The sequence below is a fragment of the Prionailurus bengalensis genome, chromosome F2 (genome assembly GCF_016509475.1).
Source record: "Prionailurus bengalensis isolate Pbe53 chromosome F2, Fcat_Pben_1.1_paternal_pri, whole genome shotgun sequence".
NCBI classification, from domain to species: domain Eukaryota; kingdom Metazoa; phylum Chordata; class Mammalia; order Carnivora; family Felidae; genus Prionailurus; species Prionailurus bengalensis.
The window spans coordinates 80,105,177-80,131,377 of NC_057353.1; the positions used below are offsets into that span (position 1 = coordinate 80,105,177).

At 49.3% G+C, this 26,201-nt stretch overlaps 1 protein-coding gene across 4 annotated transcripts in view; it reads right to left on the reverse strand.

Annotated features, from left to right (window-relative positions):
• The window catches only part of TRAPPC9 (trafficking protein particle complex subunit 9), a 567,631-nt gene that overhangs the window by 381,073 nt on the left and 160,357 nt on the right, over positions 1-26,201 (reverse strand). The gene's annotated exons all lie outside the window — the stretch shown is intronic.

Genomic DNA, 26,201 nt, shown 5'->3' on the forward strand with positions numbered 1-26,201 from the left:
AGGGACCGTGCTGTGCAAGCAGGATGTATAGCAGCATCTCGGACCTCTATGCACAAGATGCCAGGAGCAACCTCCCCCCAAGTTGTAACAACCAACAATTGCCACACGTCCCCTGGAAAGGGGAGTGGGAGCAAAACCGTCCCTGGTTGAGAACCACTGATCTGGACAAAGCATGGGCAATTAGTAACATCACAACGAGAGAAACAAGTGGGCATTCCCTGCCTCCTGACCTAAGAACACAAGACCACGCTGGACTTGCCAAAGGGATCAGAGGCGAACCTGATCAAGCTTCTGTATCCAGCTTTGCCCATTTTCAGGAAACGCAGGGGACAGAAGAACACCACAAGTGCTCAATCAACAAGCCCACGCTGTCGACATCTCCTTGGGCTGGATGTCCCAGCTTCCTCAACAGATAAATTATCAGGAAAAGGAAAGAGCAGGGGTACCTGCACATTAAGAGAAACTTAAACAATCAACTCGTCTATGTAGGGACATACTCATATGCTAAGCCTATAAGTAAGTAGAGCTAAGTACTGACTAGAAATCAGGACGGTGCTCCCTTTGGGGGTAAAGATGGGGCACATGAGAGGCTATCCAGCTGGCAAAGCTCTAGATTTTGATCCAGGTCCTAGTTAGAAGAGTGTTACCTTCTAACAACTCATCAAACTATTTATTTGTTTTGTATCATTTTCATCATCTTTTTTTTTTTAATTCCCGTATAATCAACACAGCGTTAGGAGTTCCAGGTGAACAACATATTGATCCAACAACTCTACACGCTACTCAGGGCTCAAGATACCCTAATCCCTTCACCTATGTCACTGTCCCCCACTCACCTCCAGAATCTGTTTCTAATGTCACCCTAAAAAGCTTTAAAAACACAGTTCTGTTTTTATTTTCAAAAAATTTTTAACTGACTTTTCAAGTAAGTGTTAGGATTCACATTTGTGTGTGCCAGACCCTCTACCTTCTGGGACACTGTTCCATTTGCAAACAAGTCTATTTATATGGACAGGTCTGAAGTGACAGATACCTAAGTATCTGTTGCTGGAAACAAGTTCCCAACGAGCTAAGAAGACTCCAGCTGAGTTAGTGAGTTTATTGAACAATAGTTTTATTATTCAAGAACATAAAGAGATGCTGTCCTGTCAAGTAAAGCTCCAGTAGTTGGAGCTGTGCAACAAACCAGCTGGCATGCACAAGTGTACCCCTAGTGTGTCAAGTACAAGAGGCCTCTAGCATAGACCAGGCTAGCGGAACAAGTTGTCAGAGGCCACGTGTGTGAGAACTGAAAACTACTAATTTTGGCTTAAGATACATGGAAACAGACACAAGAGAAAAACGAACAGCAAAAACTGAGATTGGTAAGATACCAACTCCTTTCTGTGAGGTATTTTGTGGCTTGTAAACTTGCCCCCATCTTACAGAAGAGCCATGAATAACCTCCCCGAGGTCAGAGTGGCAGTAACTGATCCTGGGACATGCTACCCCACACCAAGGGACTATCCATCTAGTAACTTGGATGGCTGGGTCCCACAAGTAGGTCAAACTGCACAGGGACAAAGTGAGGATCGGAGCATTACTTCTGCAGACAGCAGGCTAGACAATTCAGACCAACTCAGCCACAGAGAACAATACAGAACACAAAAGAGCCTTCAGATCTCTTCAAGGTGTTGGAGAAGCAGCAAGGCAGTGAGTAACCACAGGGCCATGATCTGGCAGAAGAAGAAAATACTTAGACGGGAGGTGGCATTAAATTTCCTTAGACACCTCAGGGTGCCTGCAGATACCAGAAGAGTTGACCGAGAAGCTGAGAATCGGGGCAGAGCCTCTGACAGACTCTCAGCACAAAGTAGGAAGTGTCCCCCAGGCAGAGCAGAAGGAAGTCCCAGAAGCTTTTAGGGGAGGCCCCAAAAGATGACCCCATAAGTGAAGGGTAGACTGGAAATAAAGCAGGCTCACAGGGGCCCCGGCCCAGCTTTGAACTGGGTCGGTGCTTCTAACCAGATTCTGGCAATTCTGCCAGAATCCATTCCTTGTCACCTCTATTCTACCCCGTGTCTTCTCATCTTTGTGCTTTTCCAATTCTCTTCCCTCTGACAACCATCTACGTGTTTCCTCGTGTCCCACTGTTAGTTAACGTGCTGCCTGTTCCATCACGCGTCCCCTCGTCACTGTGGCAGAAAGCAAGGACTCTTCCTCGGAGTCCAACCACCTGTCTACCCCGAGGCCCGTGCCTACTGCATGCAGAACGTGTCCAGGAAGACAGGAAGGCATACAGGCCAGGAGCTGCTGGCTGAGGTATCTTTGCCAAGTTACTTAAACTCTGAGCTTTCAATTCCTCATCCTCAAAATGGGACCAACCAGAACCTGTCAACTGCATGCTTCTCTACAATAACGAGTTACTACATACCAAATATTTGTCACAATGCTGGGTACCTGGCAAGCATTCAACAAAAACAGGTATTATTATTAGAGCAACTTACACACATTAGAGATTCCTTAGCGGACTACAGACTCCTTGAAGACACAATTCTTGCTTCATTATTCTGTCCCTTACAGTAGCTCGCACAGGCTCTAGCAAATCAAACTCTCAGTAAATATTAAAGCAATGACTGACCTATAGGGTCAGATAGGATACTCTGTTTGCACATCACGTTCACCAAAAGTCCCATCACCCCAAAGTCACAGTCAACCATCAACTCCGGGTTAGGCAACATTCCATCACGCAAAGTCCCAGCCCACAGCTGTTACAGTTGAAGGAGCTTTCCCTCCCCGTTCTCCCAGTACCATGGGCACCATCTAGAAAAACTCTCCACCACACCATGGGGCCTGTGAGGGGGCTAGCACTATGAACACAGACACTGCAAAACATAAATCCACACTTCTCAGCACCCTGCCCTAGACACGAGGTCAAATGGAGCCTGTGAACCAGCACAGCGCTCAAGATGACCAACAGTCACTCAGCCCCTAGGTCACCCTCTGCTGAGTTAAGGTCAGGTGCCCAAAATATTTTAAATGTGAGCACGGTCACTCTGACTCCCACACTCACACACAGCCTGGGACACAGCATCTTCTGCTCTCCCCCAGGCGAAGCTCCCATCATCAGCAAATTACACAAACACCACCAGCCCCCAAAGGACACAGATTCTTTTTTACCATGGAAATACGAGTCCTTTCTCACACTAACACACTGCTAAGGTCTCCTTTCCTGCAAGTGGTCCAGAGCCCTGGATGGCAAGGGGAGGGTGCCGTAAAGCCAGCCTCCCCTCTGTTCCTTGCTCCTTCTCCAGCAGCTGGTTTTGGTGGGACTAGGGGTGGCCCAAATCCAGCCGTGGCCAGAAACGGAAGTGTCGTGTCAACAGCAGCTGATCCAGACAGGAGCACCAGGAGGGCCACACGTGGACTTTGTAGATTTCATGTACAAATTCTAAAGGGCAGAAGTTGGGGACGGAGGCATCTTCCTTTGAATCGAATGCTATGAAGACATAGGCATTCTTCCCAACACATCGAGAGAATCTGAGCAAGTCACAAAACCCTATGAACCTCCGTTTTCTTAGCTTGAAAATGGCAACCAACTCAAGGTGATCTATGAAAATATAAATCTGCAATGTCTCTGAGCTAGAAGGATCTAGGCTATGCACTTAGCAAAAAAAAAAAAAAAAAAAAAAAAGCTGAAAATTAGATCTGAAATTTGCCTCCTTTTTGGACGGAGACCTCAAAACTTCACAGAAACCTCAAAAACCTATCATCTTGAAGCACAGAAAAATACAGCCAAAGCCCCTCCACAGCTTCTTTACAGACTATTCTGCCCTCTGATCCAACCGCGGGTGAAGAAGGAATGCGTAAGTAGGGGCGGAGGCAGAAGGGAGCTATCTGAAGGTTGGAAGATGAGCCCTCGGCCCACACAAGGATGGGGCTGGAGAGAAGAGGCGGCTGCAGAGGGGGGGAGGGGAGAGACGGAGCAAAGCACCCGCCGCGCCCGTGGAGGGGCGGCTCGCCAGCTGGGCCGGGCCGGGCCGCAGAGGAGAAAATTCTGCTCACTCACTCGGGCAACTCTTCTGCCAGCACGGGCCATCACAAATAGAACAGAGAACAGATTGCAGTGGCAATTACTGGGAAGACAAGACCAAAAAAGTGACAAACAGGAAGGCAGCCTAGTGGGAAGACCAGAGAGGAGTGGATTCTCGGGGTATTTAAGAATGGATGAAACCGCGAGATCACCATGAATCAAATGGAGCTTGACAGAACTTCACAGTTACTGTTTACAGCGCTCAACTTTTCCATTAAGAGCGTTTCTGTGGGCAATTCAGAGGTACAATTCTGTACGCGAGAAGAGCCCGCTCCCGAATTCAGCTCCAGCACAACCACGGTGACCACTCGGGAGGAGGGCAGCTCAAAGTGGGACCCGCGTGGCAGAAACCGATGGCAGTCACAACCAACAGCTGCAGTGACGAGGGGCGGTGACGGCGTCTCCACGTGCCAGGCCCTGGCAGGGGCCATCGAAGGTCCCTCACTCCCCGCGGGGCAGCACTGTCTTCTCGGCTCCACGGAGGAGGAGGCTGAAGAGTCTGAGAACATCGGTAACACCGCACAGTTCGTCAGACGCGGAGCCAGAACTCGGGACTGTCGGATTTGTGACCACCCGGAAAAACCACGACAACACACGTCAGTGCCCCCATGAGCTTCCAGGACAGCTCGCCAGCCAGAGGGTGGTGCAGTATGCCACGCAGCCCTCGGCCTGCCTTAAGGAGCCTCACAACGGCTCAGCGTCCACCTCCACTGGTGGGTCTCCTCAAGCAATGGGTCCATTTTTGCCCCTTCCAAAGAAAGTAAGGCTTAAGGCAGAGTATCAGTTTCTCTTGCGACAAGTTACAGGCACTGGAATAAAACAAAGCTAGGACAAAATACATTTACAAAAGCAAAAGGAGACAACAATCTCCCAGGGGGAGTTGGTCAGAATATGCGGTTCCAGGTAGGATGTATTTTGAAGATGCGTTTTCATTTATTCTTAAAAAAACCAATGGGTGCCGGGGGGGGGGGGGGGGGGGGGGGGGGGAAGGGAGCCCATCTGGTTATCATAAAATACAAGAAAACCGAAGGAATACAAGCATTTGGCTCAGAAATTAGCCAATACTCATCCTCAACTTGCATCAAGAAAGCGGGGAGTTCATTCATTCAGAAACTTTAGGATAGACTTAGCAGAGAAAGTTCATGTGGAAACAGCAACCTTCATAAACCATTCACACAAAACCGTCCTCACACCCACAGCAGGCCGGCTTTGACACTGGCCTCCCTCTGTTGGATGCTCAGTCTCGATCCTGTGAGGACTCCCCACTCTAGGCCCTGTGCCCTCACTGACCTTTGGAACCTTCATGTACGTGATGCTTAATAACTACCCGCTGAGCCCATGAAGGGTTCCCAACTAGCTACCCTAGGCCCACACACATAAGCTGAGCCCATGAAGGGTTCTGGGTGGTTCCCAACTAGCTACCCTAGGCCCATACACATGAGCTGAGCCCATGAAGGGTTCTGGGTGGTTCCCAACTAACTACCCTAGGCCCACACACATGAGCTTCTTGGGATTTTACTTATTGGTAGAACATTCATTTATTCCCACACTCCCACCCCCAAACCTGCTCTGACCTCTGAACACTCCCATGTACCCCCAGCACTTCCTCATTATACATCAGCCCCCTTACGTCCCTGTCTGCCCTCTCCAGCCTTCGCTTCCACAGTCGAACCACAGGTCAGAAAGCATCGTCCGTAAAGGATCCGACAGTAAACACTTGAGGCTTTGTGGGCCGCAGGTCTCTGCCACAGCTACTCAGCTGAGCTGCTGTCGGGCACAAGCAGCCGCCAACATCCAAAAACGCATAGAGGTGGCTGCGTTCCAGTAACACCAAGACAGGCAGCAGGCCCGGGGCTGGCGGCTGGGCCACAGTCGAAGACACTGACCTGCACTTACAACACCCCATCCCCCAGGAAAGCACCAATCACTCCCCTGCCTGCTCCTCCCTCGACCCACCTGACAAGGCCCCACTCCAGGCTAAACCCCAGTCTACCTTCTCTGTAGGGGCACCTGAAGCCCAAGGTCAATGGGGAAAACCATGCACTGGGCCCAGCAGGCTGCCTTCAGATCCACCACCACACACCTGGGGCCCATTGTCACCATGTGCGTAAGGTGGCCCCCAGATGAGTCTTCCCTCTCCTCACGTCACTACCACCCACTCCCCTGCCTCCTCCCCACTGAGCAGCCAAACCCAAGGGGAGCAGAGAGACAACCAAAGGAGAGGGGAGGACCACCCATCTCCCATCACTGGCCTAGGACTGCACTTGGGGTCCTGTTAAGGGACAGCCTGGCTCGTCCCATTTCCCAGGTGCTCCCTGTGAACACCCTCCCCGTGCGGTCAGCAGCTCTGCCCCCTCCCCTACCACAGCTCTTTCTTTTAACAGCCCTACTGAGATGTAACCAGCACAGACTAACCACCGAAGTTTAAAGCATCCAACCGGAGGCGCTGACATTCGTAACACCATCAGCGCAACGGAGATCGTGAATATATCCATCAACTAAGCTTGCCTGTGCGTCCTCGCATCCACCCCCCAAGTGCCGTCCTCCCCAAGCCCAAGCCTCCTCCCAGCCCCATGTAAGCACTGCCGTCACCCTAAAGGAGTTCACATTTTCCAGAAGTTAATCCAGATGGCATCATACACATTAGATACTGTTTTCTGTCAGGCTTCTGTCACACGGCATCCTCCTCTTAGACTAATTCCAACATACTGCATGCATCCAGGCTGGACTCCTTTTAATTGCTGAATAGGATTCCAATGAATGCCTGGAACACTCTGCTTACCCATTCACCTATTTATGAGCCCTCAGGCTGCTTTGAGTTTTTATTACGAATATAGCCGCTCTGAACACGTGTGTCCTAGTCACTGTAGGGACACATGCTTTCACTGCTCTTGATTAAATTTCTAGGAGTAAAATGGCTGGGTCACATGGTAAGTATAGGTTTGATTTTCCCAGACCGTTATTGATGAGCTACTAACGTTTGCAAATAAGTCAAAAGGACTCCAAAGAACAAGGAAGAAGAGACCATCAAAAATGAGCAGGCGACCTGAGAAAGAACGCAGCATGACCTCTAAAAAGGAGAAACAGGGCAACGCAAACGCTCATCGAAGAGCGCACCCGAAAATCGGCCATCCCCGGCGGAAGACCCCAGGCGCAGCTCTACCCGACCGCACACGACACACACGTCCGCGCAGGAGAGCGCCCGTGGGTCCCCTCCAGGGGCACGTGTGGAAGTCCGGGCCACAGCAAGGCCTCCTCCCAGCGCCCAAGGTGTACGGCATGCTGCAAGAGCCAAGTTCCAGGAAGCTCCTACCTTGCAGCCTACTGGTAGCGGTCCCCTTTGTTGGGAAGGAATGCCATTTGAGTCCCCGGCTGCACAGGAGCCCAACCACAGCAGACGTTAAGACCATTTCTTACTTCTGTTGACAGGACAGTGTTCAATCTTCTCCTCCCAAGACGCTCAAGTGGACACAACTGAAGCAGGGGACACTGAACCCCAGATAAGGACATTTGTGGCCACTAGAGACAGGGCCTAGAAACGCGTGACCAAGAACGCAGACTTCTCTTCTCACAACATCTTCAAGAGAAGCCAACATTTCCCAGCCGCTGGCCACCCTGGCGCTCCACTGACCGAGACAGACCGCGCCACCAGAGTCGGGACAAGGACCCTGGCATGGACCACAGAGCCCTGCGCTAACCTGACTCTGGCCGGAAGCCCCTCAGGGCAGGAACAGTGACCTTCCACCTGTACTTGAACCATCTGTCACGGCACATAGCACATGGGGGAACTATCTGCTGGGTTAACAAATGCATCTACATCCTTCCGTCAATTACTAAGCGACGGGAAACACCTCTCACCGTCAGGCCGCTGCACGGCACACAGGTGGCACAGGGCAGACCTCCAGGGCCATCACTCAGACGGGCGGGGACGCACAGCCCCCTGAAGCTGCCTGATGGGACGGCCTGAGCTGCGAGCCTGCATCTGGAAGCTCCTAATCAAAAGGAGGGAACCAATGATTTTGTGAATGAGTGACTCATGGAGGAATAATCATCCAAGGACTATATTCCAAAACACCAATAAGTCACTTCTCTGTAGAATAAGATGGCCAGAATGGGTTGCTTTGAAAAGAGGTGCGTTCCTCATCACCATGCTGGGCCAAGCCGGAAATAGCAAACTTCTTAGCCAAGACCTTGGGGACCACTGGCACGAGGACAAAGTGTGGTGACCTGGCCCTTGTCTCTCCTTCTTGAAGCAGCTGTCGGGTCATCCAGGGCCCCCGTGTCCCACTAGCCCAGGCCTTCTCCCTGTGCACATAGAGGAGGGGAGTCCCATGGGACCAGGAGACAGGAGGCCCTGGGTTCCAACCGCAGGGTATCCCCATGTCTGGCCACAAGTGGACTGCTGACCAGAGTCTGGACATGGAACCAGAGCTCTGCCAACCTGCCCCCCACCTTGGGGAGGACATCCCGGCTCCCTGTTCGACAGCACGAGTGAGGAAGAGCTCCTCGCACGTTCCCGCTCTGGGTCTTACAGCTTTTACATCTTGTTTACATGCATTACTCCATTTCTACTTCAAGAAACACAAATAAATGAACATCATTTCTCCAAAGAAAGCTGCAGAAAAAGCTCAATTAGCATATGTTATTTTGGGATAAAAATCAGGCAAACAAAACCAGAGTACTGCCAGTTTGAAATTGGAAGTAAACGCCTTTTCACAAGATAATCAAGGGAGAGTGGTGGTGTCCCAAGGCAAATAATGACATGTGCCTGTTCTCCTCTCAGAAACAAGAGATGCAAAGTACAGTCCGAATGTTCTGTGTACCCTTCACAGCACTCCGTGAGCACGGAGCACCCCCAAAACACAGGGAACGTCATTACTTCGGTAGTCACCCAGCCAAGCCACAGTTTCCTGTTGGAACACCAGTTTAAAAAGTTATCAAAAGTACACCCCAGTCTCCCACAAAACCCTTCTTCCCCAACAAATCAATGTTCATACCTACGGGCACATGCTCATAAGGACTAACATGCACACCGTTCCAAAACCTTGCTTTCCTCTTTCTGCCACGAGGTTTTGTGTTTTTTTTTTTAAGTTTATTTATTTTGAGAGAAAACACATGCACATGAGTGGGGGAGGAGCAGAGAGGCAGGAGGAGAGAGAATCCCCAGCAGGCTCCACACTCAGCATGGAGTCCAGTGCAAGGCTTGATCGCACAAACCATAAGATTGTGACCTGAGCAGAAATCAAGAGTCAGACACTTAACGAACTGAGCCAACCAGGCGTCCCTGCCACAGGGTTTTCAGCCACGCATAAAGAACATTTTCCCCAGCTCACCCATTACCTGGACACCAAAGCCAGACAGAAACACTACACAAAACTACAGACCAATATGCCTGCTGCAACCAGATGCAAAACTCCTTGATATAACATTAGCAGGGGCTCTTGGGTGGCTCAGTTCGCTAAGCATCCAACTTCAGTTCGGGCCATGGTCTCACAGTCATGAGTTCAATCCCTGCATCGGTCTCCATGCTGGCAGTGCAGAGCCTGCTTAGGATTCTCTCCCCACACCGCCCCCCAACTCTCTCTCTCTCTGCCCCTCTCCCCTGCTCATGCTTTCTCTCTCAAAATAAATAAACTTTAAAAAAAAAAAACAGTAGCAAACAAATTCAACGGCACATTTAAAGGAGTATATACCATGATCAAGTAGGATTTATCCCTGGGATGCAAAGACAGTTTAACATACATAAGTCGATAAATGTGACACACCATGCTAACAGAAGGAAAGAGAACAATCCTATCATCTCAGTCGATACAGGAAAAGCATTTGCCCACTTCAAAATCTTTTCATGATAAAAGCCCTCAGAACTGGGTGTTGAAGGACGTACCTCAACATAATGAAGGGCATATAGGACAAGCCCAGTTACCATACCCAATGGCAACAGCTTGCAGCTTTTCCTGAGATCAGGCACAAGACAAGGTGGCCCACGCTCACACGTGTTCAACTTAGTGTCCAAAGTCCTCGCCAGAGCCATCAGGCAAGATTAATAAAAGGCATCCGAATCAGAAAGGAACAAGAAAAAATGGCTCTACTTGCAAATGCTCTGATCTTAAATATAGGAAATCCTTAAAACTCAACCAAAGGGGGAAAAGACACACATTAGGTCTAATCAAATGTAGTCAACTTGCGAGATAATAACATTAGTACACCAAAGTCAGTCGCTTTTCTATGTGCTAACAAAGAAATGCCTGAAAAATAAAGACAACAATCTCATTCACAATAGCATCAAAATCAACACCTATGAATAAACTTACCTAAGAAAGTGAAAGATCTGAACACTGAAAACTGTACAACATCAATGAAAGAAACTGACACAAATAAATGAAGATATCCCGTTTATGGACTGGAAAAATATTGTTTAAAATGTCCCTACTACCCTAAGCCATCTATAGATTCAATACAATCCCTATCAAAACTCCAATGCATTTTTCACAGAAAAAGAACAAGCAATCCTAAAATCTGCACATAGCCACAAAAGACCCCGAGGAGCCAAAGCAGTCCTGAGGAAAAAAGACAAAATCGGAGGGATCACACTCCCTGATCTCAAACTCTACTAGGTAGCTGTAGTCATCAAAACAGCATGGCACGGACATAAAAACAGACACGCATACTACGGAGACAGAACAAGAGCCCAGAAAGAAACTCTCACGGAGACTGTCAACTAATATTTCACAGAAGAGCCAATAATACTCAGCGGGGAAAGGATAGTTTCTGAGATAGGTAAGTGCCGTCAGGGGAAGCGGATAACCACACTCAGAAAAAGGACACGGGAGCCTTATCTCACACCAGGCACAAAAGTTAACTCAAAAGAGATTAAGACTTCAACAGATGGACTCCAGCAAAGAAGCTCCTGGAAGGAAACAGGAGAAAACCGCCACAGCATTGGTCTTGGCAGCCGTGTCTTCATGGGACACCAACGAGCAAGGAACCAAAGCGAAGTCAACACGTGAGACTACCAAGTAAGCACAGCCAGAGAAACTATCGACACGATGAAAAGGCAGCCTACAGAATGGGAGAAAATCTCTGCCAATCATGTATTTGGTTAACGTCAAAATATATGAAGACCTCACACAGCTCAGGAACAAATCATCAATCTGATTAAAAAAGGAGAAGAACCGGGCTGCCTGGGCGGCTCAGCCTGTTGAACATCTAACTCTTGATTTCGGCTCAGGTCATGATCTCACAGTTTTTGGTTTTGAGCCCCATGTCGGGTTCAGTGCTGGCTGTGCTGTACCTGCTTGGGATTCTCCCTCGCTTGCTCCCTCCCACTCCCGCTCCCTCCCTGTCCCCTGCTTACGCACTAGTTCATGTGCATTCAAAATAAACTCATTAAAAAAAAAATGAGAAGGGGCACCTGGGTGGCTCAGTCAGTTGAGCATCCAACTTGGGCTCAGGTCATGATCTTGCAGTTCATGGGTTCAAGTCCTGCATCAGGCTCACTGCTGTCAGTGCAGAGCCCACTTTGGATTCTCTGTACCCCTCTCTCTCTGCCCCTCCCCTGCTCATGCTCTCTCTCAAAAGCAGAACATTTTTGGGGCGCCTGGGTGGCTCAGTCAGTTAAGCCTCCGACTTCGGCTCGGGTCATGATCTTGCGGTTCGTGAGTTCGAGCCCCATGTCAGGGCTCTGTGCTGACAGCTCAGAGCCTGGAGCCTGCTTTGGATTCTGTGTCTCCCTCTCTCTCTGCCCCTCCCTGCTTATGCTCTGTCTCTCTCCCTCTGTCTCAAAAATAAGTAAAACATTAAAAAAAAATTTTTTAATAATAAAAATAAAACTTTTTTTTTTTTAAATGAAAAGAACCAAGTATTTCTCCAAGGATGAACTACTAACGGCAACAGGTACATGAAAAGGAATTCAACATCACTAAACATCAGAGAAATGCAAATCAAACCACAATGAGCTATCATCTCACACTGATTATGATAGCAGTCATCAAGAGACAAGAGACAGGAGTTGGCAAGGATGTGGAGAATAGGCAATCCTTGCACTGTGTTGGGTGGGAATGTAAATTTGTGCACCCACTGAGGAAAACAGTATGGAGATTCCTCAGAAATTTACAACCACCATATGATCCAGCCAGTTCTGAGTATATTTCCAAAGGAAATGAAAACAGCATCTCGAGACATCGGACTCCCATGCTTATTGTAACATTATAGCCAAGATACGAAATCCACCTAAATATCCATCTACAGATGAGTGGGTATATACAGATGAGTGGTCTGTATACGATTCGATATTATTACTTGATAAAGAAGGAAACCTTACTATTTACAACAGTATGGATGCACTTTGAGGACGTACTAAGTAAAATATGTCAGAGAAAGACAAATACTGTAGGTATCACTTCTGTGTGGAATCAAAAAGAGCCAAATACATAGCAACAGAAAGAATGACAGTTACCAAGGGCTGAGATATGGGGAAAATGGGGAAAGGTTGGTCAAAGGGTACAAGCTTTCAATCAGAAGATGAATATATTCTGGGGCGCTAGTGCACAGCACTGTGATTATGTTTAATAATAATATATTACATACTTAAAGTTGATTTAAAAAATAGATCTTAAATGTTCTCACCACATGGGAATGCAAACTGGTATAGCCACACTGGAGAACAGTATGGAGGTTCCTCAAAAAGTTAAAAATAGGGGCACCTGGGTGGCTCGGTCAGTTAAGCATCAGACTCTTGATTGTGGCTCAGGTCATGATCTCACAATTCGTGAGATCGAACCCCCGGTCAGGCTCTACAATGGGCACAGAGCCTGCTTGGGATTCTCGCTCTCTCTCCCCTCCCCACCCTCCCCTTTTTGCATGCGTGCTCATGTACATGCATGCTCTCTCAAAAAACAGTTAAAAAATAGAACCACCCTGTGATCCAGCAATTGCACTACTAGGTTTTTACACAAAGGACACAAAAATACTAATTCAAAGGGACACATGCACCCTAATGTTTACAGCAACATATCTACAGTAGCCAAATTAGGGAAAAACCACAAGTGTCCATCACCTGATGAATGGATAATGAATGTGGTATGTGTATACACAAACACACACAACATACAGACATACATATACACGCACATACACACACTCACAATGGAACGGTACCCATAAAAAAGAATGAAATCTTGTCATCTGCGACAACACGGATGGAGCTACGGAGCATTAGGTTAAGTGAAGTCGGAAAGACAAATACCATAGGATTTCAGTCATGTGGAATTTAAGAAACAAAACAAATGAGCAAATGGGAGAGAAAAAAAAAACAGACACAAACCTACAAACAGACTCTTAAGGACAGAGAACAAACTGAGGATTGCTGGAGGAAAAGTGGCCGGGGGGATGGGTTAAAGGGTGATGGGCATTAAGGAGGGCACTACTGATGAGCACTGGCTGATGTCTGGAAGTTGTGAATCACTCCGTTGTACATCTGAAACTAATATTATACCATATGTTAACTGAAATTTAAACAAAAACTTAACAAAATGTGATCACCACAAAAAACCCACTAATTATGTGATATGATAGAGATATTAGGGATATTAGCTCTAACTATGTATGATAATCATTTTGGAATGAGTCAAATCAGCACACTGTAACTTATGGTGTTATGTGCCAATCGTATCTCAAAGCTGCAAAAAAATAAAACCAGTAACTGTACACCCTTCATGTGTTTACTTATCATTTGGACACATACTTGTGTGAAATGCCTGTTAAAATATAGTCTTCATTTTTTACTGGGCAACAGTTTTAGTTAGGTGAGAAAGGCAAATTCAAACCACAATGAAACACCACTACACGTGGGCCAGAACAGCTAAAATTTAAAAGACTGACAATATCCAGGGGTGAGAAGGTTCTGGAACAGCAAAGAACCTTCAGGTAGATGGTGTGGGTGTAAATGAAAATAAGCACGTTGAAAATATGTGTGGTAGGGATGTCTGGGAGGCTGTCTGTGAGCATCCGACTCTTGATTTTGGCTCGAGTCATGATCCCAGGGTCGTGGGCTGTGTGCTGAGAGTGAAGCCTGCTTAAGATTCTCTCTAGCTCCCCCTGCCCCTCCCCCACCTCCTGCTCCCTTTCTTAAAAGAAAGGAAGAAAACCTACATGGCTATAAATCTACTAGAGCTAAACACACTTAAGATCTATGATCCAGAAAACCACTCATAGGCTTATGTGGGCTTATGTCTACCCAGTACCTGTGCCAGAAAAATTATACCTATTCATAATAGCCAAAGGCTGGAAACAACCCAAATGCCAATCACGAGTGGATAAATTGTGGTATCTTAACACAGTGGAATAGCATCCAGCAACATAAAGGAACAAACAAACCCAACATGCATGGATCTCGGACATAATGTTGAGGGGGTGGGGGGGACCACATACGCTGATTTTGGACTTCTGCCCTCTAGAACTTAAATTAATGTTGTTTAAACCGCCCCCCCCCCAAAAGACACCAAAGAATATGTACTATATTTCTTCCTTAACAAAGCCAAGAAGTCAAGAACAGGCAAAACTAACCTACGATGACACAAGTCACAATTACAGTGATCTTTGTGCAGGCCAATCACCAGTGACAAGACTCAATTACACCGGACAGGTAGAAGTTATCCAGTCGAGTTCTGGGCGGTGGGTGCAAGAATTGAGGAGAATAAAACATTCATTCAGCTGTATGCATGCTATCTGTGTTCCCAACTGCATGTAAGCTATATCTCCATAAAAGGGCTCAATACCTTTATAACAAAAATAAGGTATCTGGAAATAAATCTAGTGAAATTCTTTAAAATCTTCAGAGAGAAAATCAGAAAGTTACTGAGACACATTCGAGAAGACAAATAAATGACAGGACATCGTTCATCGATAGAAGACGCTTATAAAAATGCCAATTTCCCCCACCTGGTGTTCAGGTCGGTTCTAACAGACTACTTGGAGGAACCTGATACATGGATTCTAAGATTTATATAAAGGAGCAAAGGACAGAAAGTATCCCAGTACCTCAACAATAATCCAGAAAGGAGACTGGCCCTACCCAATGTCAAAACTTCTCACAGGAAATGGAAAATACACAGCAGCGGGGTCTGCCTGAAGGAGCCCAGACTTTCGAACAACTGACCTCAGACCAGGATGACGATGTTTTCCCACAAGGGGAAGACAGTCCCTATCAATGGTTTCCAAACTTGGCTGCACGGAAGATTCATCTGGAACAGTTTAAAAACCCAGATGGCCAGGTCACACCCCATGCCCCACCAAGTCACAATGTCAAAGGGTGGGAGCCAGGAAGAGGTTTTAAACATTCCCCCCACAATCCCCAAGTGCAGCAAAGTCTGAGAACCACTGGTCTGTTCTCAAACAGTAAGCCTCAGAGAGCACGGCACATCAGAGAAATACAAGTCAGTCCCTGTTTCGGAAATCCAAGCCCAGTGAGAGGCAAGGGTGGGCAAGGACGCTACACAGACAGCCACGGTGAGACCACACAAGCCATACTGGGGACTTTATCCAGAGGTCAATGCCAAGACCCTAGAAATCACACAGAAAGATGACAGTCAGATTCTGCTTTAGGAAGGACCATTGGGGGCACCTGGGTGGCTCAGTTGGTTAAGTGTCCAACTTGGGCTCAGGTCATGACCTCACGGTTTGTGAGTTCAAGCCCCACATTGGACTCTGTGCTGACAGCTCAGAGCCTGGAGCCTGCTTCAGATTCTGTGTCTCCCTCTCTCTCTCTGCCCCTCCCCTGCTCATGCTCTGGCTCACTTCTGCTCGCTCTCTGAAATAAACATTAAAAAAAAAAAAAATTAGAGCCAAAAAAAAAAATTTAGAAAGGACCATGGGGACAATGTGGAAGACAGAGAAAGGAGAGCACAGTGAGCAGCTGGGAGGCCAATCGTAATGTTAAACAGACAAGAGGGGACAGAGAGACGTTAAAAACAAACCTAACAAGACTGGATGCAATCAACAGCAGGAGCTAACAGTAAACCGATCTGCAGTGATCCATAAAAATCATTCCTTTCTCTTCGCAAAAAACAAAACCTCTTGAATCCCTTCTACTGAACACCCATCTAATTTGTTTCCCAGCGAACCACCACCAGCTGGCTGGCAAAGCAATAACGAGGGCAGTGAGATCAATGGTCCGGAAGGCTTCAGCTCTAGGGGCTTGCAAAGGATCACCTGTTGCTCATGAATGACAACCACCTGGGCTTTCATTCCATCCTGGTGGTTTAGAAAGTTCTCTTCCAACCTGAATTTAAATCCAGGAACGCAGTCAACCTTCCCCGCTGCGTAGGGGGTGGGGAACAGTGGCCCGGGAGAAATGCACCTCCACAGGTTGCTAGACAGAAGTCTAGGGCCAGACCTCAGCTTTGGGGTGTTGGGAAGCTTTTCCTCACCCAGAGAGGTGCTCCTCAGAGCTCCCGGGAAAACACATCTTCCCCTTGGCTGAGCCACTGAGCTGTGAAGTTATTGTTTGGGAGTCAGAAGGCTGGAGGCCAGTGCAAGCTGTCGGTGCATTGGCAACCTCTCCCTGCAGAAAGGGAGCAGGTAAGCCACTGAACACAAAACAAAAGCAGTAGGTCATGTGACAAATGGCCACACAACCTGAAACTTACTGCAGGTCTGCATCACCCCACAGCAGGCACATTTCTGAGTTCAGCTGAAAGATGTTGAGAACTTGAAAAAGCATCACTCCCACCCTTAAGAAAAAAGCTGGATAAACTGAAAAACAGCTTTTCCCAAACCGATCAGAGAACTGAAGTCACAGGGAAAAACTAACCTGTGATCTGTTGACAGGCAGCCGCAGGGGAGGAGCAGGACTCCCAGCATCGGCCTGCACGGGCCTCTGACAGACACTAGCAACGTTCAGCTAGAAACGGCTAGTGAATTGTTCAAGGCCTTGCAGGGGCTTCAAGAGTGTAAAGCTCCTGCGGGATGCTGTACGATCCTGACCCTAGGTCTCCTCGGGGCCGGCCAGGAGGGGGACGCCGGCCACCACGCCAGCCCCAGTCCCTCGGCTCTCCCGTGAGATCCAAGCCCTCACCTGCAAGGGCAGAAACAGCAAAGACTGTGCCCGAGGGCACGATGGACGCCCACCACAGCTGGGAATGGGGAACAGCCGGCAGCCAAACCTCCCCCCAGATTTGCCTGCCCTCTCTCCCCTCCAGAATTAAGAGCCTCACGGGACACGTGGTCAGATACACAGACCAGGAGTGGGAGAAGTCTGGCCTGGGTGGGATGGTTACGGAAGCCATGCAAGCAGAGTGGAGGGTTTCGAGAGACAACGAACTCAACAGGTACAAGACGGCCTTGGATGGAGCCCTAAGGAAATCCATGTGCAGTGGGGAAGGGGACAAGGGAGACGCTGCAGAAGAAGCTGACAAACAGCTCCAGGTGTGGAGACAGGAGCCGGGATCACAAGACACACAAGACGCTGGCCCTGCCCTTAAGATGGGGGTCGCGAGGAAGACCGACCGTGAAGACACGGCTGCAGCAGCTGGGAATCGGTGCCGACACAGAGATGCCAAGGAGCCGCGGGCACCACGCCCAGGCGGGTGCCAGACAAAGCGCAGCCAGGGGGACAGGAGCACCGCCTCCCAGGGTTACGGCGACAGATTCGAGAGAACCAACAGGAGGCGCCTCAGTAACACGCCCAGAACACGGCGCGCGTTCAGTGTTCCTTCTCCTCTCATCCCCGATACTCGCTAGCCTCAGAAAAAAAACCACGATTCAATAAATTCCTTGGCCACCCTCATAAAATCAGGTCTGTGAAAGCCTAGGCACCTAGAAATTGTAAACATATTATGGCAGCAAGATTCCAACCACCTTTGAAAAAATAAGACTGAGATTTGCAAAAATTCCTATTTCTTTTCAGAGAGAACAGCAGACCGGGACAAGGATACTGACCAGCGCCCCAATTTCAGAGGGCAACGCTGGGGTAGTGGACTAGATGGGAGTGTCTGCACCACGCCTGCTCTCAACATCAATGCCTGGCCTCCAGAAGTTCAAGGATCCGTTATCATTGAATTGTGAAGAAGCAAAATATAATGAAATGTCAAATGTAAAAATGGGTTTTTTTTTTTTTACACAAGTCTCCAACTTGGGACAAAGAACGGAAAGCGCCCCATTTTCCCATAGGCAGAGCCTGTCTTAAGCATAATAAGCATGAGGCACTTCAGGCAGGAAGAAATGCATTCTTCCCCAGGGAACAGAATCAACTCTAACAGGAACTCACCACACTGCTCGACCAGCTACTAAAGTCTGTGCTGCAAACACACGGGGTCTTTCGGGGAAAGAGGCCAGCGAGGGCCTTTTGAATCCCCTTCCTGCAGGAGGCCCTCCTCCCCAGCCAACCAGGCTCCGCCTGCTTCACACCGACGAGCCTTACCCTTGAACCACTGTACCTGTCATCCACCACACCCAGGTGAATCCACTCACTCGCCATCTCAAAACAGTCTCCATCACAGCAACCTTCTGAAAAGCTCTCCATGGTTCTCCAGGATCTCCCAATAAAGCCCCACAGGGCCCTCTCTCAAGGGCCCTACATCCAGAGATCAACACCTGATCATCCCCCCACGGAGCTCTCCCTTCCCCGACTTCAGGGTCAGGGACACTCGAGGCAGCTTCACAATTTGCTCTTCCGATAACTATTTGCTGGGAATCTTCTCTGAGCAGGGCCCGGTGCTGGGTTCAGGAACACTGTGGGAGAGACTGAGAGCATTCGAAGCTGCCAAGGTAACACCCCAGGCCAGGAGAGGCCTTCAAAAAGGAGGTGAGCAAAGCTGGGGTTCGCAGGCGAAGGCTGACGGGCACTCCAGGTGGAGGAAAAGGCAGCCGCTCAACACAGCGTTTCAAACGGCTGCAGTGTGAAACCCAAGAGAGCGACTGCAAAAATGAGCCCGGGGGGGTGGGGCGGGGCTGGGCCCAGATCACACAGGGCCTTACACGCCAAAGCCAGAGCACAGTGGTTGTTGAGAAAAATCGAAAACATAACAGAAGACGGATTCAAGAAGGCAAGGCCGGGGGCAGGGAGGAGAGTTCATGGGATGTTATAAGGTTCGCAGGCAAAGCGGGAGGCAGGACGCAGGGATGTGAACGGATGGAGCTTTAGCAGTGACAGAGCAGCCGCTTCTGGGTGCACGGTGACGGCTCTCGTCCACAGAGGGAGCAAAGGACGAGGAGCAGGAGTGCAGGGAGCTGCAGTGTATCGGAGTTTACGGGGACGCACGTGAACCACGGGCACTGCCACGTGACCGTGTCAGGAAGCCAGCTACAACTACAGCCGTGCAATTCAGGAGCAGAAATAAAGATTTCGGAGCCTCAGCGCAGCGCTATTAAAATCATTTAGGACAGTATGACATAAAAAGGGGGCAAAGGGCCAACTTAGGAATGTCATTAGCTATAATACAGCCGGAGAGAAGCCAGTGTGGGTGAGTCTGGAGGACAAAGGGGCACCCAGACCTCAGGGGGCTGATGAGTGGGATCCTGGCCTGGGGAGGACAGGGACGAGGAAGGGAAGAGAAAAGTAGCAGCTAGAGAGAAACCCATGCTTGAAAGGGTTTGTTCTGTGTTATATCAATTTTAAGATAAAGATTGAGCATAATTACTGAGGGACTGGTACATCACTGCTCCAGCCTTGGTATACAGAGGAGTCCCCAGGGGACCCTGTCGGAAACACAGACCCCAGCCCAGCGCCCTCAGAGATGGATTGAGAAGGGCTGGCAGGCCGAGGAATCTGCATGTTATCAAGCAGCCTCTGGTGCATGCTGTCCATAGACTGCGACCTAAAAACCCATTGGTCAGGGGGCACTAGGTGGCTCAGTCGGTTAAGCATCTGACTCTTGGTTTGGGCTCAGGTCATGATCCCACGGTCCGTGGGTTTCAGCCTGCATCAGGCTCCACACTGTTTGGGATTCTCTGTCCCCCTCTCTCTCTCTTTGTCCCTCCCAGCCTCTCGTGCTCTCTCTCTCAAATTAAATAAATAAAAACGTAAAAAAAAAAAAGTGGTCAAATTTAAAGGCCCAAAGAGAGAGGATCCTTGAACACATGTCAAAGAATTTGCCTCTGATTAAAGGAGAGACCTCTTCCTCCAGGATCAAACAGATGGAAATATACACGTACTCCAGACGCGAGAAGGAAGCAGAGAGCCCTGCCCAGCGGCCTCTGTGAAAAGAAGCCATGTGCCGAGAGGAGGCATGCAGGCGCAGGTCAGAAGACCAGGAATGCAGCACACGGGCAGCAGATGACAAGGCATAGGCCCATCCCAGGTCTCTGAATGATGGGGGAAGGACTCCCTGATGCAGACAAGCACCCTCTCCCCGCAGCGTCCAAGTGCAAGAGACTGAATGAAGGCTGTTCAGCAAAGACAGCTGGTTCAAGCAGCATCTTCTCAAGATGCAAGAACAACAGATAATCTGAAGGACAGGGTCTGGCATCGCCCTCTCCCTCCCGCCACCCCGCCAAGAGTGCTAAGACATCTAAATGTACTGGTGTCAGAGGCACCTGGGAGGCTCATTCGGTTGAGAGTCTGACTTCGGCTAAACGTACTAGTGTCACATGCCCGCTACGAAAGTTTCCTAGGCTCCAATTGTCCACAGCACCACAACAGCCATGCCGTCTCTACTGCCACCAAACGCACACGCCTGGAAATATCCCGTTTGTTACCTAAGGAGGGAAGGAGCACACAACAACACAACAAAGCCTGAAGTGAGCGGGGACCCTGGTGCTATTACGTCGGGCCTTGAACACATTGGTCCACCTCCTGGGACTCGGGTTCCCCAGGGGCAAAACAAACTACTAGACCGGATACCATCTTGTCTCCCCTGGTCTGGGATGCTGAGCATCTCCAGGGCCCACAGTCAAATGGAGATGCCACAGTCAGTTATCACGTCCAATAGAAAGTGTCAGCAAAGATCACATTTCTCCTAAAAAAACTGAGAGCCAAAAAAGTGTACAGAGAGAGACACCCAAATTAATTGATTAGAAAGGAAACCAAAAGCAGGGGATGCTTCCCTTCACTGTCAAAAAGCAGCAGCCCCGGAAGACAGTTTTCATCCAAAGCGTCAGCCCCAGTAAAATCAAAGCACTAACCGGTCAATGTCGCTCAAAGTTCGTTGTGCTCAAATGTCCCCCCGGAGAAAGGCGCGTGCAGCTGGCCTTACTCGCTCTTCAAGACAACACCTTGATGAAAACAGTCCTTGGCAAAAAATAGTTTTTCGACCTGGTCTGATAAATTATGAATCTGTTTCTAATGTTTTTGTTGGTTTAAAAACATTTTGTCATAAAAGCTGCGTGAAGTAAATGTATATATACTGCTGTAAACCAAGGTCTACTGGAGTCACCGCACGGCTCAAGAAATGGGGTGTGGCCAGGCCCCCGGCAGCCCTGGATTTGCCTCATCCCATCAGAGTGTCCTCCCTCCCCTGAGCCAGCCCTGCCCCGACTTCACTGGAGTCATCTCCGTGCTTTTCTTAACTGTCCTACTACCCAAGCATGGTGCCATGGGTGCTTGGGCTTAGTTGTGGTGTGTATTTTCTAATATGTTGTTTAAATTTACTCTGATTTAAGTTTAAGCTAGCCAGGTTTAACTACAGGAAGACCTTTGATCCCTTTGGGGGGGTGGGGAATGAAATACACATAAGTCAAAGTCACCATTTTAATCATCTTTCAGTGTGACGCTGAGTGGCACTGACACCTTCACCCCGCTGTGCAAGCTGTCCCCGACTTCATCCTGTTTCCCCTTATGCTCTACCTGTTAAGTAAGAACCAGGTCGTTGGGCTGTAGAGTTGACCCTACAGCCTGGACTGGTGTCGCTGAACAGGTTTTTCTGTCGTCCGAGTTCCTGTAAACTGGTAGCTGAATCTAGAGCGCTGACCTGTCCCAGGTGTGATTTTCGGGAGGTGTGTATTCTGCCCCCAGGGGGACCATAACGTCCTGCTGTCTCTTATTCTGTGACGTGGCTGCTCGCTCTCTTGGTCCGCTAACCTACTAGGGACTGCAAAATGAAGGTACTTCAATTCCATCATCCCTTCTCAACTGTTAGCTGGAACATGTGGGTAAAGGGAGACCCCTCATCAACTGCTGGCTTGTCCCACGGTGCACGTGTACAGAAAAGCAGAATAAACACTCATTACTGACCGTGTACAAAATAACAAACTGGTCCCCTGTCATCTACAAAGGTGGAAGATGCTTTCTGGCAGCACAAAGAACGCGGGATCGGAACAGCTGTCATCCCCAGTGACCCTCAGACTGTCAGCGGCGGTGCCTTAGGGCAGGCCCTCCTGACACGACTCCAGCCCACTCTGACAGCGTCCCTGCTACAGCCTTCACGCCACATTCCAAGATCATCTTCCTACACTGCCAGCTCCAGACCAGGAATGGTCACTTTTCCGAGGAACCCTGGCTTCTGAGTCGGGAGGAGGGTTTCCAGACCGTGATGTGGGGATTAGGAAGGCTCCCTGCTCTGGGGCTGGTCAGTGTCTAGGCCTTGGCAGACAGACAGGCTGGTTTTTAAATACCTCACAATTTCGTATTGGCATTTTTATTCCAGTCCTAGATGACAAGACTCATACTTAATCTCTACTAGCTTACATCCGTTACCTCCTCTCTTCCGTACAAGAGTCCTAGTTCAAGACCAGATGCTAGAATCAGATGGTCACAAAATTAATCACTCACTTTATTCCACACAGTTTCAGAATACCAATACCAACATCATCTCCATCAAAATAATTACTAACGCAGTTTAAAACTACTTTGCAGGACTGGCCTCGTCATCACGGAGGAGTCAGTTTTCCACGGTCCTCCCCACAAAGCACACTGATTTAGACCATCACCCACGTGCAAGAGAGCCCCTGTGGGAGTCTGGGAGTCCAGCGGCGAGCGCCGGCTCCAAGAAACCCAAGAGTGGACACACCGAGGAGGGCCGTGTCCCCCTCCCACAGCAGCACAGCCAGCCCGACCCCAAGAGAGGCCAGACCCCGGCCCAAGACTTCTCCCTCGGGGACGGGGAGAGCGTGAGTGAGCCCCTTGCCTGCTCGGCTGTGTCCGTGGCTCCCGTGCCCCGTCTGGAGCACAGAGGTCCCAAAAATGTCCTCGGAGCATTTTTATTCAACCCAGGATACGATTAGGATCGCATCCAGCATTTCACTGTGGGATTTCTCCTCAATCTCCTTTAATCTAGAACAGTCCCCCACCTGTTTTTACAAAATGGGAATTGTTTTGTAAGATCATATACTTTACAGAGCTGTTGGGAAGGTTAAATAGAAATTGTACAAACAAAGTGGCTGATCCAGGCTTCTGTGCAGCCTCTAACATTGCTCAATAAATATTAATTCTCTTCCATCTGTCCACAGCGCACACTGAATCCAGTCTCCTGGTTTGCATGATAGCTATATTTATTGCTCTAAATTCTTCAAACGGCATCTAATTTCGGTACCCACAGTTAATCTGAGTCCATGCTGGAAAAGCAAATTGGGTCCACAAGTGGTTCCCGGATGAAGGCTTCTGAAAGTGCCAGACTGAGAGCCACACGCGGGTCACCTCCCAGTTCCAAGAGGCCACCGTCACCGAGTTTATGGGTGTCTCCAAGCAGGACTACACGTGGCCTCTCTGGAGCTGTCAACTCCAGGTATACAGTACCGTGATTCAACACATCCACCCATCACCCAGTGCTCATCCAGGTCGGTGACTCCCAACCCCATTTGCCTGGCTCACCAGTCCCCCCACCCACCGACGCTCTGGCAACCACTGGTGTGTCCGTCCTCTGTGTATGAGAGCTTGGGGGGGGGGGGGGTTGTCTCTTGTTTCTTTTTTGTTTGTTTGTCTTGTGTCTTAAGTTCTTGACCCCTTAGCCTGAACTACACGTGAGGGTATACTCCGGAAGGGTCTTCTGTGGGCCATGGTGCCCAGCTTTTGTTCCTCTATAAAACTTGCCCTGGTTGTGGCCATTAAGATTCTGTGCCTCAGATTCTACAATCTGCCGTGAAAACGACCAGCCAGAGCGTCTATTCAACGTTATCAGCAGAGAGGGCATCTAGTTCGTAACAAACACATTGCGTGTCACCCACGTGCCATCGCTAACTGATGGGAAATTAGGGCAGCCTCCCATTTACAAACAACTCGGCGATCATTATCCTAGCTCTCTTTGATCCCGTTTTATTTTAAAGGACAGGCGAACGTATTCCCAGACGACAAATCTCAGATTACAATTTTACTTTCAGCTCGGAGCTGCAGAGACCACGCTCCAGAGCTCCGTCACAAGAGGTGGAAACGCACTAACATAACAAGCTATGTGCGCCTGAGCACATAAGCTCACACGGCCACCAAAACGAAGACAGGTGGGGCCCCCCGGAGGCCTCCCGTTGTGTCGCTCAGGGAGAGCGTGCCCCCTTCGGCAGGCAGCCAAGTCGGTGTCCTGTCTTTCCCTGCCCACAGCCAGGTAGCTCGGCTGGAAGTCTATCTGCCCAGACAGGCCCCGGGGACAGCATCTAATCAAGCACTCCCTGGACAGGTGTCAGGCACCATTTACTCGGCCAAACTCCCTTCTCGGGAAAAAGACAAGTCAGAACCTCTGTCTGCAGCCCTCTGTCTACTTGCAGAGGAGGGCACTCTGGTGCTATCAAGCAGTTTATAAGCAGAAAAAAATCCATCTTATCTGATATTCAGGCCTGGTATAATGTTAGGTCCACTTGACATTTTCACAGTTTGTAAAGTGTCCAACAGCAAACTGGCTTTTCTACCTGCATTAATAACATACAAACAATTTTAATCCAATATTAGTATTATACGAGGAGCCTCGCTATGGTCAAATACCACAGAGTACAGGAGAGCAAATTTCATGCAGTGCGTTATGGACTAAATGCTTATGTCCTCCCCAAATCCCTATGTTGAAACCCTAGCCCCTGGTGTGACAGTGCTGCAAGGTGTGGCCCGTGAGAGGTAATGACATTGAGAGGAGGTCATAAGGGTAGAGCCCCCACAGTAAGGAAGGGGGAGGAATCACTCGTCCTGACTACACCCTGTGCAACAGCTCTCTCTCCGTTGCAGCCCAGACAGGGTGAATACGGGACAGATGGGGTCCTTGCTCCCTGAAACTTCTCCTCTAAAGGCAACTTCTTGTCTGCAACAAGAATGACGAGGGAAGAGGTGCTGGTCCTACTGACGGGGTCAGGGCGGCCTCTCTGCAAGGGAGGCTTCTGGATGGAGATCTGAACAACTCGGGGCGGATCTTGCAGACTGTGGGGGAAAGCAATTCGGGTAAGAGCAGAGCCCCTACAAAGGCCCTGAGGCAGGACAGCTGGGCATGCTCCTCGGACAGGTGGCCAGTATGGCCGGAGACTCCTCGGAGGGACGAGAGGGAAGAAGAGAATTCCCCACGATGGGAGCGCGAAGCGTTAACTAACCTCTACCTCTCGGGTTCAACAGGACGGCATCATTCCTAAGCACCCAGGTCCAGCTGGAAGAGACCGGCTGGGTAAGAGAGCCCCGTTCTCAGAGACAGACAGAGGCAGACAGACGACAGACAGACATCTAGCCCCTGGAGGCAAAACCCACTTCCTGACTGACAGGCCTCTGGGCCTCTGTACCCACCAATTCCTCGCAAGGCCTGGGGGCCATGCTTTTTCTCTATCGAAGAAACTTCCTGGTCGAGGCCCAAGTCACACCATCAACGCTGGGGGCCCCTACTGGTCCCGACCAGATACAGATACAGATCCCGACTCACGATGCCCCTGAGTCACAGGGCGCTCCGGTTCCGTATTTATTTTTCTGGCTGACCCTCTGGGCAACAACGGGCCGCAGAAGGGTTACAAGGACACACTCTGGAGCCAGCTGACGGGGTTCACAGCCTAGCCCTGTCACTTCCTAGCTGTGTGACCTTTGAAGACTTCAACTTCTCTGGGCCTTAAGGTCCTCACTTGTAAAATGGAGGCATTAAGAGCGCCTATTTCAGACGGCTGCTGTGAGAATTAAGTGGTCCATTTGCGTAAACCTCTTAGCTCTTAGTTGCTATCACCCTCATTGTTCTCCGGGCGACCGACCATCACCCATTCTGCGGTCCGAGAGCCTACTCCAGTGCCTGTTTCATAATCAGAGACAGTTGGG